Source organism: Manacus candei, unplaced genomic scaffold (genome assembly GCF_025592945.1).
Source record: "Manacus candei isolate 608988 ecotype Guabito, Panama unplaced genomic scaffold, ASM2559294v1 h1tg000028l, whole genome shotgun sequence".
In the NCBI taxonomy this organism is placed as follows: domain Eukaryota; kingdom Metazoa; phylum Chordata; class Aves; order Passeriformes; family Pipridae; genus Manacus; species Manacus candei.
The window spans coordinates 35502586-35522200 of NW_026138076.1; the positions used below are offsets into that span (position 1 = coordinate 35502586).

At 39.9% G+C, this 19615-nt stretch overlaps 1 protein-coding gene across 5 annotated transcripts in view; it reads right to left on the reverse strand.

Moving 5' to 3' along the window:
* Positions 1-19615, reverse strand: part of BMPR1B (bone morphogenetic protein receptor type 1B) — a 242618-nt gene that overhangs the window by 67056 nt on the left and 155947 nt on the right. The window contains exon 1 of one of the 5 annotated variants that reach the window (XM_051789779.1): positions 11962-12016. The exons of the other annotated variants lie outside the window; for them this stretch is intronic. The gene's annotated coding sequence lies outside the window, so the exon portion shown is untranslated. Of the gene's footprint in view, positions 1-11961; positions 12017-19615 lie in introns of those variants that run through there. 5 annotated transcript variants of the gene reach the window in all.

The following is a 19615-nucleotide window of genomic DNA, read 5'->3' on the forward strand; positions in this document are numbered from 1 at the left end:
ACTCAAGGGAAAAGTTTTGTGATGTGGATATGCATGGTCATCATGTTGTGTCATGCTTTGGCACAATGAGGATGTAAGTTGCATGAGAGGACTTCTGGTTTTCACTTCATTTTTTTCAAGTCTAAACAATAACCCATAAAACCACAATATGTTAAAAGCACATTTAAAAAGAATCAACTCACCCACACACTCACCTGCTTAAGAGATGGCTGAATTAGTGTTACTTCTGCAGGTTTGTTTAACAAACAATACTTATTGTTGCCCGTAGAACCCTTTTTCAATTTTTTCCAGAAACTTAAAAGGGAGGTGAGGTAAATAACCATGAGTAGAAAAAACTATTAAAAAAGGAAAAACAAAAGGAATGATCCCAAATCAATGGCACTGGACGCTTTGCTGTGACCTGTTTGTCCCAGCACTACCTGGGTGTGAGGCCAGCAGAAACATCTAAGCCACTCTTTTCTCAAGCCATGCCCAGCTCTTTGCTCCACTTCTCTATGTGCTCAACCCAAAAACCTAGGTTCTAATCAGCAAGCACACAGAGCACTCACGGGTATCACTGATGTCAGGAAGGCTGTGCTCTACCTCAAGTACATGCCAAAGGATGGAGCCCAAAGTGCCTCAAAACCAAGCACATAGTAGAACAAGGGCATGATGTCACACGTGGATTTAGCCAGTGTCAGAACACGCTTCCATGGAAAGAGATAGTCCAACAAAAAACTCTGTTTCCTTCTGTTTTGGTGGGGTTATTTTGCAGTCACATCAGTGATCTGCTCCACTGTGCAGTTGCTGAAGTCCTAGGGCCAAGCAGAGAGAGGAATCAACAAGGAATTGTTGCTCACGTGCTAAATTAGGCTGTTTTTACCCAAATGTGAAATCATAGCCTGGGTGTCGTCTTCTAGCCTGAACTGTCCTCAGTCTGGATGCTCTATCTGCAAAGTGGGGGGACAGATATCCCTTTGTCTAACCATGGTCATTTGTAAAACTAAACTGAAGTTACGATAATGATAATATAATGACGGGTTTCTCAGGAAAAAAATGCTAGGAAATGAATAATTACAGCCTCAGCAGGGTTTGAATAGCATGTGGTAAATAAGGTGATGGTCACACATTGAACACATTGAACAATACAGCTAAAATAAAATAATGAATAGGGACTCATTAAGCGAGGGCTGCTCATCCTTTATACTGAAGAAAGCAGGGGTCCAATGGAAAAGCTAATCTGTTATCAAGCAATTGAAGACTGCATAGCAATGCATATGCACAGAGGTCAAACAAAGGTTGCATGTGCAACATAAACGCAGACATTTTGAATGGAGCACTAGTAAGGGTATTTTCATCTGGTTTTGTGCTTGAGTAGTGTGACTCGTTCTGTATATGAAACTTAATAGGCAGTGTTTACAGATTTGACATAATTTAAGATCTATAAATTGTCTTACTAAATGTTATGTTACTCTCCTTAAAATGCATTATTTTCAGTGCATTAAGCACTTGGTTAAATTCTTTGGTCCAGATCAGGCAAGAGAGCAGATTAACAGATTCAGTTTTGGAGCGTTGAGATTGGGGAATGCATCTTTTCTCTGCCACAATCCCTCCTATTTCTTGCGAGGTTCTTGTGAGGAGGCCAAAGCACGGATGCCTTCACAAATGAAGATTTTGTCTGAGAGTCAGGCAAATGAAAGAATTACAAACACTGTGCCACTCTGCAAGGGAAATTTATTCTCCATTATTTTAGATTAAGCTGCCTCAATGAAAAGAATGGGCATGCAACATGTCAGTAGTTCGTAGCCTAAGTGGGGTGCCATAGGTTCACTCACATTTTGAAAGCCATTTGGTCACATGCGGACTAGCAGCATTCTGTTACTGTTTATATATATACATATGTATCTACAAATATTTATATGGCCTTTGTCAGCAGTGGAGATAGCTACTCCCAATTAATGTCTCTCCTAAACAGGTCTATGGAGTCAGACTGCATTATTATTTCCATTTTGCAGAAGACAAGGTGAAACGAGAGCAGACCAGAGTCACAAAATCTTTGTGCCTAACTCCCACTGAAATGAGCCAAACTTGGTTCAATTGCAGAACTTCAGTGGATCTGAATCCACAAATCAGACGAGTATCTAGGTGGGATTATACTACAAAGCTTTATATCTTTAAAAGGTCAGTAGTGAACTGAACACAAAATTTTTCAGAAAGCCAAGCTGTATTATTTCCTTCAGTAAGGCATCAGTTACTACCACAAAAACATTAAACAGACAGGAGAAACTGCAGCAAGGAAGTTATACCAAAGGGATTATACCAAAAGGTTGCAATGGTGGGTTTAATGGCTCCTTTTCACGCTGCTTATGACTTATTTTTCTCCTAATACTGTCTATTTATTACATAAATAAAAGAAATATGCCAATAAACACTGAAAATATAAAAATCATTACTGTTGTTACACAGTAAGAAAAATCTAGTCATTTTAGTCAACAGTTTCAGAAGCATGACTTCTATACATCTTTTAGATCTACATTAAAATATAACGAAGATTTACAATACAACCTTTATTTAGCCCTGAAAAATCCTTTTGATATCAGACATGTTAAACCTAACCAGAGGACCAAAGCACTCCTCTAGCTCTTCAATCCAAGCGTGGAAGGTGTTTGTCCACTAGTAGAAACTTATTGTTTGGAGAGAAGCGAGAGCAGTGCACCATTCATGTGAATTTTTTCATTAATTCTTAGTTTTGCTATTTGCCCTCCACTTGTCAGAATGTCCATGGCAGGGCTGCAGCTCTCCTCCAATGTAACATCCATCTAAGAACTACCCACTGAAAACATGAAGGTTCTTCCCAGAAGCAGCAATGTCATCTTAGTGCCAATACATGAAAACACACAGGTGGCAGTGTTTGTTCTCAGTGGGTGCTGGCGCCCAGGATTGAAAAGCTACAGATGCCACTCCCTCCTTGCTCTCTAAACACACAGAGGACTCTGCAAACATGCTGCTTATAGAACTTGCAGAAAACCAAGAGCTTTTTCACCTCTTAAGAACAATGTGCTTTAGAAACGTAATTCATTTTCCCTTATTTTTGTATCAGCTAGGCTTTATTTCTCTCTGTTACCTAAAATAACCATAAGATATTTGTTACAAAAGGAAGGCTGTACCATTGGGTTTATTTTAACACACTTTTTGGCAGCAGGATGCTACCTTACTGCACAAACATGTTCTAAGGGAAAGAAGCTTGGTTAAAAAGGTTACATTTTTACATAAACAATGGCTCAAGGCTGTTTATGCGCTTCCATAACTTAGCAGCATTCCATTTTGTTTGTGAGATTTAATTTGCTTTTCTTTGGTGGTACTATTTTGTTATTAAACAAAACATGTACATGACTGAAGCGCATGCCCAGAGACCTAGAAAGTGTCTAGGGCTTTTTTTTGACCCAAAGAAAAATTTCTGAGGTATATATGTAAAAGTTAAAACGTAGCGTTTAATAAAAAAAATTATCAAAGTACAATGACAGCAGATATTCCAGACTGAATCCTTCTGAGGTTGTACAAAGCATAGCAGCTCCCTCTGTCACAAGGAATAGTCAACCTAAGACAAGCATTAAAACTCCTCAAAAACCAAACCACTACACAGTACTGTAAATAACCATCCACAAGGATAGATAGTGTCAGCTATCTGCTACTAAAGATACTGGATCAATCACAAACATTTTGGAGAACACTGTTTTAAAGGGAATTGACCAGTAAAAATGTCAGAATATCATTACACTTCTGTGTCTGGCTTTCCATGAAACAGTAATCTAGGAGAAATGTGAATTGCTGTACATTTAATACAACCACTGCCAAGGAGGAACCATTACACATACCAGCATCTCTATTTCATACAGAGCAGCAATTCCATGCCCAAATTTTCCCACATGAACAAGACTCTCCCTAGACAGTTTAATCCTTACTGTCCAGCTAAAACGCCTACTGCAGCTGTGCTATCCCTACTTGCAGTAAGAAACTTCTAGAATTTTTTTCATTACATCTATAGCTGGAATTTTTATCTTCCCTTCTTTTTTAAAGGAAGAAATGTTAGTAACCACTGATCTGGACAGAATCAGACATAAAATTTTATAAAAGTCGTAATTATTGCAATTTTTTACTTCCCCCTTTTTACTGATGACTTCTGATACATATTTATTTTCCAATTTATAAGGCAACAAAAATAATAAATGAAGTACATCTTCGGGCAGCTATTAGCAACTCAACTGCTAAGAGAACATACAGAAAACTACATTTAACAAATAATAGAGTTTATGAGATGTTCCAGCTCTTTAAAAAATGATCTGAAAAAATGCTCCCAAAGTCTTAAATTTATTTGCAAAACTGAAGTTGGTAATGACAGATTCAGAAGGCGGTAATGTTATTTCTTCATCTGTAACTGTATTTTCAGCTGGTGACTTCCCACAGGCAGCTATCATTAATTCAACAAAACCTACTCAGTGGCCCTTATTCAAGCTGAATATATTTAACAACTTAAAACAAAATACTGAGTTTTCACTTGTTACACAGTCACAATAGAAAAGAGATTAGTAAAATGTCACATTGACCTAATCAATACACATTCAGATTTGAGAAGATGTATTCAATAATTAATTTAATTTATTTAACACATCTGTTGATCACAACATATGTCAGTGTAGAATTAGATTGTTAATCGTTACATTTCAGACTAGGATTTCTGTGCTTATTTCTTCTAAAGGAAAATCTAGCTGGCTGCTGTAAAGGTTCACTCAATACAACAATACAAGTTGCCATGGTCAGAAATAAAAGTTCTCTCATTGCTTAGGCTGACCAGACACAAAACAAGGCCTTAGATGGTACCTAACCCAGGTAAAGGAAGAAACTAAGCCCATTTGTTCCTGAAGCTATGTCACTTATGCTGATTTTCCTAATGCTACTGCACAGTCACCAAGACAATCTGTGTTTGGGAAGCAAGCGAAATTTGCTAGAAACCTCCTGCAAATGAAACCCAGATGCTTAAGCACAATCCCAGATGTCTCCTGCACCGTGTGGCTTTGATAGATTAAATTGAGCATAAGAAAGAGATGAAATATTTATGAAAATTAAATTTGCAGGATGCATGTCAGTAAGCCTGAAAAATATTTTTTTCAAACAAAGACAGGAAACCACATTTTTCACCCAGTCAGGTTGGGTAAGGTTATAGCAGTGGTATTCATGGAGCTCCCAAGACACTTGCATTTCATGCAGACCACTAATTCCAGAAACAGGGACTGCAAACACTGCCTCTGACACCAGCGTGTCAAACATTTATAAACTACATGCTCAAATGAGTTATTATGTTTCACTCCTTATCCCCCAAAAGTTTAGTACTATGAAGGATGGGAAAAAGCACAAATCACACACAGCACTCTGTGTAATGATACCATGTACTGGACACCAAACACTGCTGGAATGAACAAACCTGCCCTCTTCCACATTTAAGGGAATGCTGTCAGACACTTAAGCAAATTAATATATCCTGAGACATCTTCAGGTTATTTGTTCACCAAAACTTTATACTTGTATTGGCTTCCTCAAAAGAGCAGTGAATAAAAAAAGTTACTGTGGTAAAAGAGAACAGAAAGCATAAATTAATTCAGATACTATTTACAATTAAATGAAATCACAGAAACACTAAATACCTCAATTTTTCCAGTGATAAACGTCCTGTATAAAATCTCCAAACACAGTTAACATCTCTCTCTCTCTCTCCACAGTTCAGGTCTTGCCTGTCTCAGTAGATCTGTTATCACTGTGATAAGCCTTACTACAGAACATGATCAGGTTTTCCTTTCCTGGCCATTCCAACATTTCATCCCTCTGCAAGCAACTGTCTTGAAAGGGTAGCACTCCCTTTCAAGATGCTCTCCTCTCTCTTCTGGGGAATTGAGAAACCCAGAAGAATTTTTTAGAAGTTAATCTGAGATTATTTAGCAAGCAATTACTTCAAAATCCTCCAATATCCATTCAGATACAGAACTACGACTTAATACACACAGATGTGAACTCAGCAAAGCAAAATGAGTACAAAAGGTTAATATTTATACCATGGATTATTAAAGGGGCTGTACTTCTCTCTGTAGCTCACTGAATATTTCTGAAACAGAAACCAAAAGCCCATTTACTTCAACAAAGCAGGAACAGAGACAAATCCAACACTTCCCATCACCCCTGTACTCCTTGAACATTTTCTGAGTGCATTACAGGGCTACTGGATGAGCCAGGACAGCAGAGTTGTCCCAAAGGAGATGAAGGGTTTATTTGAAGAAGCCCAGCAAGCGACTTTTAACAAACTCACTTTCAAAAGAGAAGCAACGAATATCCCATTTCCTTTACATGGAATGTGTATACACTAAGGCTCAAGTACCTTTTGCACTGCCAAACTAATGCAAAGCCACATTTCAGCAGAGGAAGAACAATACACTTGCTTCATGTGCATGTTTTGACTTGTATTTACAAGAACACACTGTGTCTAAAGCAATAGTCCAAAAATCTATTGATCAGTACCATTGCAATATCACAGTAACTCCAAAGACAGACATCATAAAAATCCGTAGCATTAGAAAATATGTCCCCTACATTCAGTTTGCAGTGTCAAATGCTAAAAAATAGTAGAGCTGGAAATAGAGGTTAGTAAAAAGACAAGACTATTCCCGGTCTGGATACTAAATTGACACACTAGTTTTGTTCATTTTTTAAAGGAGTTAAGCCTCCACTTTTGCAAAGTACTCAAGGAAGAGAGTAGTCCTGTCAGTCTCAAAAGGACCATTTAAGTTTAAGATCACACAGATATTCAAAGTAACCTGCTTAATAAACAGTTCATGGTTACTCTGGTTAACACATGGCACATCTAGTTTGAGTTCACTTAAGTATTCTGCTTTCTAGTTATGTATCCGGAACAACAGGCATTCCAAAATCACACAAGTGAAGTGTTCGCCAAACTGCAAAACAATTCAGGCCTTCAAATTCAGTATCTTTGTAAAGGCCAGACAGGAAAGGATGGGTAATAAACTTCAGTTCAGAACAAGTGGTGCAAAGTACACTTCATATGTCCTGAGTTGAACCATATCTCCTAGAAAAACAAGGAGGGAGGAAATAAAAGACCCTAGTATTGCTATTTTCCCTCCAGGTATGATGCTGAAGAGATCAGATTTCAAGCATCTGTGATGCTCACCACAAGCTACTTTTATTGCTGATTAATAGTGAGACATAAATAGCTGGGGATGCCACATAACAGCTGCAGTCTAAAACTCTTGAGCACAGACGTGGTTATACATTTAACAGCTGGGTTCAAACTTTCAGTGGATTTTGCTGTATGGTAACTAGGATCAGTTTACAGTTGAAAAATTATTACTTTAAATGTGCGGTGCACAACTACACCACACAGTTACCTCTAAAGTAATGCAGCCCAAAGGTTACCTATCCTCACACTTCCTGAATCATCCTTCAACTTTCAGCAAGCCAAACGCTGTCAGGTCCCATCTCCTAATTCCCACAATTTTAGCTTTAAGCCTCTGAGTGTTAAAATGCATCAGAGAACAGCAAATATCAGAGATGGAGGTGAAGGCCTGGCACTTCTCCAGACAACAACTAGACCAGCAGGTGAACATGTATTTTTTTGGATTAAATCAAAGTACAGTGTTGCCTGTTAAATCCCTTGAGCGGTGAACTGTATGACAAATAATTATATCAAAGAATTTTGTTACATCAGTTCTATATATTCACCATATTGCAATGATAATTAACAATTACCTCTGCTCAAAGTCCCTGTGGTTTTGGACCCATTAATTGTAAATGCTGATATGTCACTCCACAGCATGAGGCTAGGGTACACCAACAGAGAGCTCATAGGGTTACAGTAAGTTAAGACTTACACTTCATTCCATGTATAGGACTGATATAGCTATGCAGTGTCAGATGCAAAGGATTTGGACCAAAACTGCAATTATGCCCCGAAGTTCAGCCTCTTATGCAACGTTTCCTTTTTTTTTTTTTTTAATGAGCTGAACTTTGCTCAGATTATGGGATAAAAGAGAGTTTTCAAAACAAAGAAGAGCTTTCGGTAAGAAGAGCTTTTGTCACCTGTTTCCTTTACAGTACAACCCTCTAGGCATCACCAAGTTCAGGTAAACACTTTTTTCTAACCATTCAGTTAAATTAGCTTTTGGTCGACATTTTTTATGCTTCAGTTTTCAAACAAACATTACCTTTTCTGACTTTATTTTTGAACATTTCCTCAGAAAGAACCTCCTTAAGTCTGAATTCCAGCCTGGAAAATTTGTATAATTCTTCCTGCCACACTCTGCAGGTTTGCAATGGAAGATAGAAGCAGAAAATAGTGCTCAGTCCAAAAGACTGAACACAAGACCTGCAGTTCAGTTTGACTGAACTGCTCTGCCTTTCTTCCTTACTCTTTGATCTCAAGTTCAGAGAAGATTAAATTCAGCAAATACTCCAACAAACAGATATGAGCAACAGCCAACACTGGTCACAAGCAAACCATGTCAAGAATATTTCAACTCCCTCTAGGACAAAATATAGGCCTTGTGGACATAAGTAAGACTGCATGTGAACTGGAGGACAAGGTTAGCACTCAAAAATATTGTTAAGAAGTTGGAGAGAGTATAACACAATACCCAGCCAGTATCACATAATGCACGCACAAAAGCAATTGTACAAATAAAGAAACACTCAAGTATGAGTTCTGTATTTTGAGGAACATGCAGAGAGACTGAAAATGCAGAGCAAAGTTCAGCAAAAGTAATTGGAGACACTCAAGACGAGATAAATAGAATTGGGCTTGAACTGGTACAAAGATGACCAGAGTACACTTAGGACTAATTTTTCTAGAGGTGAGAACAGGGAGACAGTGGAACCAACTGCCTGAAAACCTCCGTTCCCCTCATCACTGAAGGGAAGTCAAAAAACATGCGTGTCAGAGGGACCATGTAAATCCTTGATATCTAGTGCAAATCATCCATTACATTATTGGTATAACTGTATTTGATATTAGTAACCATGTGGAGACATCAGGACCTCCCCAGGCATAGGTACAGGCAAATGGCAAACTCCACACACTAGTAATTCATGTCCTCACTGTGAACATCCTGCAAGGAAACAGAAGCTTTGAAGGGAAAGAATAGATGCATCTACTAAGCAAGTTTAAGCTAGAATTAATACAGCTATGGAAAACCTTTATCTCAGCCTGAGGCATGGACTGAATTACTTAAAAGACCTCTTAATTTGATTTTAATCTCTCTTTTTGTAACAATTTCTGGTCTTTAAACTGACCCATAACCCAAAAGTTAGAAGGAAGCAAAGCGTTATAGTGATGCAACCTAAAAGGAAATAAATACATATAGAATATAATTATACAATGCATAGATTTATAAGGTTTTTTACATGGACTAGCTCCTAAAATTATCCTAAAGTACTCAGTTTCAGTTGCTATCACTCTGTCATTCTTTATTTGCTAAAAGATTTTGGGCCGGATTCCATCTTATGTTCAGTATTTCAGAGGAGGACATGGAGCTGCTGAAGGCACCTGTGGGAACCTGCATGGGCACTCCCTGGCAAAGATTCCCCAACACAAGCCTCTCACCCCCTGAGCAGTGCTGGCAAACAAGAAATTCACAGCCCATGGGAGGGAAAAAATCCTGTGCTGAACAAGGCACTAGTTACATTTCCTAGAAAAGTTTGTACAAGTGGTCAAAAATCAAGAAGAGTTTTGACTCCCAATTGCCAGGAAGTTGGGAATGTATTTCAAATGCAAACTGTGAACTCGTAAGCAGCTAGGTTTCAAATTACTCTACTGGGAATCTCCTACTAGCCTTGTAATTCCATTGCTGATAAAACACAGTATCTGATGATGTTGGCTTTTGGCATAATTTTTGCATGCTCATCTCTGTGCCTGAAATTCCTGAAGAGAAGGAAAAATCTTGGTCTCTTCTGTACAACCTACATTTTCCGTGCACATCTTTCAGCAGCCTACTGCATTTCTTCTACAGCTCTGCCTAATTCCCTTGCAGATCAGAATAAATCAGAATACACATGATTTCCTTGAAGGCCATCACAAGATTCTCAGTCTTTAGGAGAACATTATTTTGGTATGGATAACTCCAAGGATAATCTAAGAACTCCCTTGTTTTTCAAGGGATCATACAGAAAGAAAAGTGTCAAAGCATTTACCCATCAGAATTTTAAAAGGGATTAGTAAAACTCAGGAACATTTATGACTTGTAGTTTCAGGGGAGTTGATGCAGCCCCAGCTGCACTCCCCACTTCGGCAGTAGAGGGTGCTGGCAGAATACTGAGGGTTCATGCAAAGATATCCCAGACTGGTCAGTCAGGTGTGACTGCAATTTCTCCAGAGCCTGCATGTCACAAAAGTATCACTTAGGAAGAATGGCACCAGTGAATAATTTCAAACTAGTTTTTCAGTATCACCTAAAGTCTGTAAAACCTGCCCAATCCCACGCCAAACTGTGAAGCACACTCACTCCTATGCCTCATACACAACTCCTGCTGTCATGTCCAAAAACGAAGTAAAAAATGAGATAAAAAAATCAGTACAGTATTCTTACAATTCAAGGAGAATATATTGACCAAGGATTGCAAACTTGAATCTAAACTGCATATGCCGTTACACTTGCTAGGATTCCTGCAGTCCAACTGCTCAGAATCCTATTCTGCATCAACCATGCTCTCCCCAAGCCCAGCTGCTCCCATGGACACTGTATCCACCACATGAAAGCTTTCTGAGCAAACGGACTGCACCAGTGGCACTGCTGCTTCTTCTGCTCCTTAGCTTCAGCACGTCTTATTAAGGAAGCCAGGCTAAAATCATCTCAAGGATAAGGAGAACCCATGGTTGATGCTGAAGGGCTGTAGGTGAGGTCACAGAAAGTTTACCTATGTAGTTAACAGAACTGACTAATTTATGGGAAGAAAGAAAAACCTTCCTTGCTGTGCATATTTTTTTTCTCTTTTCACATGTGATACTCAGCTTGCTAGCTAACTGCTTCATAATGAAAACATCCAAGCCAAAGCATCCAAGAGTGTTTCATTAAGTTATTTACCACTTTTCAAAAGACACTAAGCCTAAGAGAAATTTCTGACAGTAATTTCATAGTTCTTCCACAGAACATCCATACATGAATAAAGATTTACCGTAAGCACATTTATAAACTCCAAAAAAACTCCCAAAAACATGTCTACTCATTTACTGCACCCAGAACTTGTTCTCAAATGCAATTTTTTGTAAGTATGTTTCAAATCCCCTAATATTCCTTATTTTAAGTCTCTTAATAAAACAATAAAGCAACTGTGACTCTGCTGTCAATCACAATTCTGCCATACTGCAATCTGTTTACTGCTAATTAGTGTCCACTTTTCTTATTAGCTATGTTAAATTTTTGCTTCTTGATGGGTAAATACGACATTTTCACTTATAATTACCATGATGCTTTCCTGCTAAGACTGAAGCACGAACACGTTCAGTCTTCCTACGAAACCAGGACAAGGTTCCTTAAGTCTATAGCTACTATTAAAAAAAAAACACCTCGCTGTTAAAAGGGGTAACCAGACAAAAGTTACCAAAAACCAGTAAGTCTGAAACGCTCAAGATTTCTAATGGCAGATTAGAAATAACACAGCTGCTTTAAAACTTTGCATTCCGAGCGGTGCGAGTAGTCCCCAAGTTGTGCTATCAGAAAGCGAACAGCGGGAGCGGCTGCTCACGCCGCACCACCGCGCCGGCTGTGCCCGCACGCCGTGCGCCTCGGGAGCATCACCCGCTCCGCCGCACCCCGCAGCCCGGCAGGACCACGACCACAGCCGGGAGCTAAAATCCTCCCCGCCCTCGCCCCGTCCGCGGGCACCTTCCCGCCGCCCGCTGCCCGCCTCGGTCCGTCCCTTCCCGCTCACCTCGGGCGTGCAGCCAGCGCCGCGCCAGCTCCCAGGGAGAGCCGCGGCCACCGGCCCCGCTCCGCCCGCCGGCCCCGGCCGCCCCTTCGCCGCGCCCCCGCCCCCGACCGCTCCTGCCCCCGGCCGGCTCCGTCAGGCGGCGGGGAAGGGCAGGGCAGGGCTGGCGGCGGGCCCGGCGGGAGGGAGCCGGGACAGGGCCACCCGCCGGGCTGCCGCCCCCAGAGCCGGACACAAAGAGGCAGCCGGGACAGCGATGGCAGGAGAGGAACCCCTCGGCTGCCCCTGCCCCGGCACACCCCTGACCCGCAAGGAAGCCGGAGCCGTCCCGGCTTTCGCACATCAAACGTTCTCTCTGCCCGGGAAGAGACCCGCAGCCGCGGCGCGCTCGGGAACCGCGACTCTTCCCCGGGCAGCAAGCGCTCGCCAGCAGTAGTTGATGGCAGCCAGGAACGAGGAACCGACAGCTCCAGCCCAGCGTGGTTTCAGATGGAGCACCCACCCCGCAGCTTGTCACCGGACAACTGTTGTAAACACTTTCTAAGCTTGTATCATTCCTCGAGTACTAAAGGAGCCGCTTCAATATCTGTGCAGTGCAGGATTTCCCTGTAAGCCTGTTAGTGAATCAGCCGCACACATGGATTTAACCTCACCCCTGATGGTCACACGTGCGCAGCAGTTGTGTCACTTCTCCCCTGTGAGCACGTTAAACAAAGCCACCTCATCTATGCCTAGGGTTTATAGACTTCTACATTATCAGGTCATCAATAAACACAAACCCACAAAATAACCCACAGAATCATGGAATCATTTAAGGTTGAAGAGACGTCTAAGATCAAGTCAAACAGTTTAAACTACCACCACCATGTTCACCACTAAACCACATCCCCTAGTGCCGCATTCACGCGAGTTTTTGAACTATCTACACGTCTGCCCCTTAAAACGGGAAAAAATGCTTTAAACAATTGTTACAGCACCAAGCAGTAAAAGTATGTGTTCTGTTTGCATTCTTGAACAAAATACAGGTGAGATCCTTAAAACACCGAACACAAGCAATAAAACAGGAAAATTACAAACTGATGTACCACAATAAAAACTACCACTGAGCAAAAAAAAACCTGAGTGGGAGTAAACTAGGTATTTACAATTAAACTCCATATCAATATACAGTCATTGTTAATGACAGCATTTAGTGGGTAAATTCCACTACCATGTTGCAAATGGTCTTTGGCTTCAAACAAGTGATCCTTCTGAAACTTTCTGGGGATGATCCACAATTTTGATGATGCTTAGCAAAACAGAAATCTTTGAGGTGTTCACCTAGCAGCTGTCACACAACAATTATTAGTATTAAAAGAATAAAATTCACTTTTAACGTGACTCAGAGTAATCTGGCCAAAGCATTCATAAACCAGACCTTGACCAGCTATCATAAATGTGATGAGCATTACTCTTGTTTTCCTAGTGATGAGTGGAATTTCTTTCTTCATCCTTTTGTTTAAAACCCTATTACCTGTTGATTACTACACCAATTTACAATGCAACTGCAACACAAACATCCATTTCTAGACACATGAATGGAATGCAACATTTATGTGAATACAATCATCATTATGCAAATATAATTTTTCAGTCTTTCTCATATGTTTTCATTGGAATATATAGCAAGAAAATAATACAGTAGTGTCTAAACTATTTATTTTCTAATGAGTCCTAATTAGAGATTTGCTTCACACAGATCAGTTTTCACAGCAGAAATTACCTTAGTTCTAAAATTCATATTTAACCTACATGTGGTCTTCAAAAAGCATGCTTGAAGTTTCCTTCCCAAAATCCCATTAAAAAACACCCTTAGAACAATGCTGTGTCATCTGCTGACATGACTTCAAATGTTTCTGTTACTAGAACTAAAAATCCCAACTGCCACCATATCACACATCTTTCATTGTACACTACAGAGCAGACCATTCTTCCTACATCAAACACAGATGAACTTATTGACTGCAAGATGGAAGATTATCACTATTTTGGACTCTTGGGATGGATACATGAAGCTTCAGTTGTGTGACCTTAAAGGACTAGATGAATTCAGAGCTGCAAACATCTGAATCTGGAAGACTGCCTTTTAAAGTATGGGGAATCTAACTGAGATGCTTTTAGAATGCCAGCAGAATCAATGCATCAAGAAAAGGAGGTTCTTGTGCAGACTAAAGCAAACAAGTGTTTAAAATCAGTCTTTAATTCTTGTCTATATCTGACCACAAACTCAGTGGGAAGAACCTCAAATATGACTGCAAAGCTGTACCCTGACCGGGCAATTTAAGACAAGGTGTGCTGGGATGGCTACAGTTAGCTAGTCAGGTTCCCCGAAGGTAACCATGCGTGCTGGCATAGAAAAGTGAACTGAGGTAAAGCACCTCGTAAAAGTTACTGGCTTTCATGAATTTCCTTTCAGTATTAACCATAGGTGCCCAACAGGTACTTGTTAGCATATGGATGGCAGGAGGACTCTTTTAGACTGAGAGTCAGTGATGTATCTCTGTAAATTAGGTGGGTTTTGGCAAATCCATACAGAATATATGGATATCATATGCTGTTCCTCTTTGGGACAGTGGCCAAAAAGAAAGCATAAATTACATTAACACATATCTTGATCACTTTTTGGAATTAAAACGGGGGTGGAAACATAATACGGTTGCTTAGGATACCATTGTCATGAATTTGATGACACGATAAGTGTCCTCTCCTGTCTCATATTCCAGTGTTTCAGACCTTAACGTGAATAATACTGTCCCATTCAGCAGAGCAAAGAAGTGACAGCACAGTGATGGGAAGCAAAGGGAAGGGAGAGGTTCTCCTGCTCTTGTTTCTCTGATGTCTTCCAAGTTCAAGGTGTGAGTTGCAATTAAGGAATCTTTTTTACTGTGTATTTTCAATGAGGAGCAGGACACTCTTGTTATTATTAGAGCACAAAGCAAAATAAATAAATGAAGCATGAAATAATGTGCTATAATTACAGGATTTGTAGGCAGGCTGTCAGCATTCATGGATCATTCCCTCAATCCTGGGAAATACATCAGTATTATACTCTTACTTATACAGAGTGCATAAGCAAGCAAAAGTATTGCAAATTATTTCCCTGATATGGACATTATATTTCAGAAAATTAAAAGTTTCAAGTCATCGTAGGTGTGGAAAAAAATTTTCACATCTTAGAGGATAACATCATTGTTTCCACAGTTGTTACTGTTGCCAGTGCTGTAACTATATCTTTTTCCTGCTAATTATGCTATTTTCCTATATATTTTGTGTTCTGTAAAAGCTTTTTGCCTATTAAATCATTTTCTAAGCAGAAGCACAAATTAAAAAAGTCCAAATTAACATTTCATTGCTGGTGTCTATGTTTTGCCATATAAAAAAACAATCCAGTACTTAAACTACAGTAAGTAATAGCCACAAAGGCCCTTCCTTCAGATGAAACCTGCTTACACCTGCTTTCTCCAGGAAAGCTGGCAGAAATGAATTCTATAAGGCATTATTCTCCAGTATTTTTATTCATTTTGTGGTTGGTGAAACATAGTGTCCCCATCTGTGGAGAACTAACTCAAAAAGAATAAAAAGGTGCTTTCGCTCCACTTGAAAAATTGAGGCATTCAAATCCAAGGACAGGCAGACAAAAAAAGCTGTGACGTACTTAGAAACCTCTGAAAAGACTCTTAAAAGGCACTGGAGAAGTGAATTGAACCTCTTTTGCCCACGTTTCTTCCCTCTTGCCCCATTCCAGCCATGGGGATGCTCCCCCGGCAGCCCAACAAGAGTCATGCCCCCAACCCTGCTCAGGGACAGCCACTGCCTTGCAAACAGCCCGCTTTCCCCTGTGATCCAGCTGAGGGAACCATCTAGTATTCTAGGCACGTATTCCTCTGGGTTTTGTCTCTATTTTTTTTTTTTTCCACAGAGATTTGCCAAAGTTCCCCCTCTCCTCTGACACACACACACTCTCACACAGTCCCATTTGGAAAGGGTAAAACAGCAGCAGGAAGGGAGAAAATCCCATAACTTGTCCAAAGCATGCAAGGATGATTTGTGTTCTCACTTATGGGGTATGACTGTCACCGTTGATCTGTTTTCAGGCCTAGATTACATCTGATAAGGGCTGACCTTATTTGAGTATTCACACATTATGCACTCATGGAGAGCATGTGGACACAAAAGTCCCTCAGATGTTCTGGGCATCAATCACGCTCACAGCATGGAGGCTGACAAACTTTTCTTCCCTTAACTCGGGAGAGGAGAGAGTAGTCCAAGACAGACTTAATAAAGTTTAAAGCTGTGCCACAGTATATTTGGGGCCCATTGTCTTCTAAAAGTGTTCTTTTCAACAAATTCTCTGCAGTTACCACGGGCAACAATTCGTCTTTAACAAATTGGGGCGGACTGTGTGCAGACTGTAGGGAGGAGGGGAAGCGAACAAAAGGTTTGTCAGGTCTGTTAAATAAAAGGCAAACAATCAAAACCCTTCTGTTTCTTAGTTGCCCCATAATTACAAAACCAAAGTAAGTTCTCAAATTCATTCCTAAGAACTTATGAACCTGTTGTTCACCACACACAAATACTTACACTCATTACCATAAATAACATCATTTTTTGTAAAGAATATATTATAAAAATCACTAATGACTAAAACATTTCATCTGTTGCAATGACAGACACTTCTGTTTAATCTTTCCTGATTTCACAAGAACTAAACCACTTTTAAAAACCTTCTGCTTCAGTCTGCGTGTTTATTTTAAATTATGAGAGAAAATCAGAGCAGGTGATGTATGTGCTGCTCTGAAATGTACTTACTAGCAGGGCCTTGATAAATTTGTAAAGTCTAAATTCTTATACAGTAACATCCTCAGACAAAACTGACTCTGTAGACTCCAGACTTTCATGGAAACAAATAAATTGCCCAAATAAGCCATCATACTTAGCTCTCAAACACCTTTTATTCACCATATCTGTAGACTACATGAAAAGATTCTCAAAACAAAGTATGATTTGCTTTGCTAGATTATGCTTGTTAACTCCAGAACTTACTTAGGCCATGTAAACTTTCTTTATTCTACAGCTGGACACTCCAGCAGAAGCAATAAGTCAAGACATTTTTTCATATGACTGAAAATAAGTAAGTACAAAATGCAAATACTAGTTTCTTGCTGCAGTTTAGGAGATTAGTTCACAGTATGATGCATCTCATGAGGAAGTTCTGCTGCTTTTTCAGAGTTGGTTGTTTGAGTTTTGTTCCTTTTAAAGCCATTCATTTCTCAGTTATATGTCAAAAGTGGCTGATCCTTGAGAAAAGGGGCAGTACGTTGCCAAGAGAGGCAACAAGACCTTTGGACTAAACCACAGAAAAAGTATATTGAGAAGGAAGTAGTTTTCAGGCACAAGAAAATCTAGCAGCTTCAAGTAAAATGGACAATATCTAAGATGATAGCATAGAGAAATCCACTACCAATTTCAATGAATTTTAATTTAAGCCATTCCCAGCAGTAGCATAGACATTCATTGCCTACAGGAGGTATATTTCCTAATGAGGACCTACTGTGGCTGTACATCATGTGTGGCAAAACATTCTTTTTAAAACACAAACAGCAAACCATCCACTTCGTCACGTGTGGATCCGATTAGGATATGGTATGCTAACTAAGGGCTGAGGTGTAAGGCCAAGTGTCCTGTCTATAAATCTGTGTTCAGTTTCAACTGAAGTGTTCATTAGAAAGGTTTGGGTTACAAAACATTTGGATTACAAATTTCCAAACAAATAATCATCCTAGTAAGAGGTCTTACCCAGTCTAATATGATTGGGTCCACATCTTTTTTTTTTTTTCCCTTGATTAAAAACTAGTCTTTAAAACTTGAAATATTTTGATGAAAAGAAATTAATTTCTTTTATCAGTATAAGCATATACACAAACATGCACATATAGATGCTTACCCCATTCAAAGTTCATTTGTAGGTTTCAAATGCATTTCCTATAATGTGGGTTATTCTGTGATATGGATAAAAGGCCACTTCTCTGACAAGCTGGATAAAAACCTAATGTGTGAGGGAAGATTGTACCTTTAGCTTTACTAACTCTCCTTGCTGACTATAGGTTGACTGTATTTGAGTAAGAAACCAACATCTTAAAAGGAGAGTTAATGGAGCTTGGACATATGTTTGACTAAATAAACCAGAAACAAATATTTACAATGTTTTGTCATATTCAGCCCGATCTTGCAATGAGATCCTGCACATGGAAGGATCCTCCAAATAGAAGTTGCCCCCACAAACTGTGAGCCACGTGGCCACCATCAGCTCCAACAACTGAGAACCTCACAGCAATGTATCTACCACAACTACCACTACCACAGCAACTGTATCTGCCCGACTGTGGAACCAGAGCTGGCTTCTGTCCAGATGTCTCAGACTGGGGCAAAATAAAATTGTATCTAGCTACAGAGGCTAAAGGCTTCCCCAAAAGGTCCCGTAACATAGTAATTTCTGCACTGACACATTGGATCAGAGCAACAGCTCAGTTTGTCCATACTCCTGTCTCCAATAAAAGGTATTTGCTTTCTATTAATTTTTAAACGCATTGCTTTTTAATTGCATTGGGATGTCTCCTGCCTTTTATTATGTAAAAGGTTAAACAGAAGAATTCAATTTGCTTCTTCTTTTTGTATGTATTATTTTATTTTCCTTTTTCTGTCTCCTCTTATTGAAGTACTCTCTAACCAGCCCTGAAATTTTAAATTTCTTGCTCCTCTAGGAGATAGTTCATCTCATATTTTAGTCACCCACCCATTCCTGCTGCACCTTTTTATCAGGTGACCTGATGCAAATATAGTGTTCCTGGAGGGACGTGACTTTCACGGAGTGACACAGTCACTCAGAAATCAGCTTTATCTGTTGTTTGGAGACAAATGTTTTATTTTCTTTTCTCACTGTGCAAAGCAGGAGATTTCTTTGACTCATTCAAGAGGACAAGAAGGATACTTTTCATACTCAGTGTTATTTCAACATTCTGGAAATATACCAGGATTTGGTATTTAACAACGTACATTTGCTGAAAATACTTTAACCTGCACACTTGTATCAGTTTAGCAAATCTCTCGCAGTTCTGCCCAATTCTTTCTGACTTAAGCTAATTTAGATAATTACTTTTTCTTTCCCTGAAGTCACTCTTTTCTCAAAGCCTAGCATACCCCAAACCAATTCTAGAAGTAGCTTATTACTGCCTTCCCAGTGGCAGGAGCAGCGTGCCTCCCAAATCTCCATTTCTCCTTTCCCTCTCAATATGCCAAAGAATGAGGCTGCAAGAGGTCGGAAGAGGAAGACCAAGAGAGATGGGTGGTTTGGTGTGATGACTTGGTACAGAAGGGAGGAGTGCCAGAAGGGAGGAGTACCCACAAAAAATTCTTTTAATTGTTCATGTTATTTTTTCAGGGCTTTCCTGTCTCATCCATAGATGAGATCCCTCCATCTGGGGAGCTGAATCCCCCTGACCCAGCAGTCCACCCGCTCGCCTGCCACAGACAGAGCTGGCAGCTGTTCTTCATCCCCTTTCACCACCTGGGAACCTAAATTTAGACCTCTGGCCTGGCCAGAAGAAAGGGCTGAAGGGTC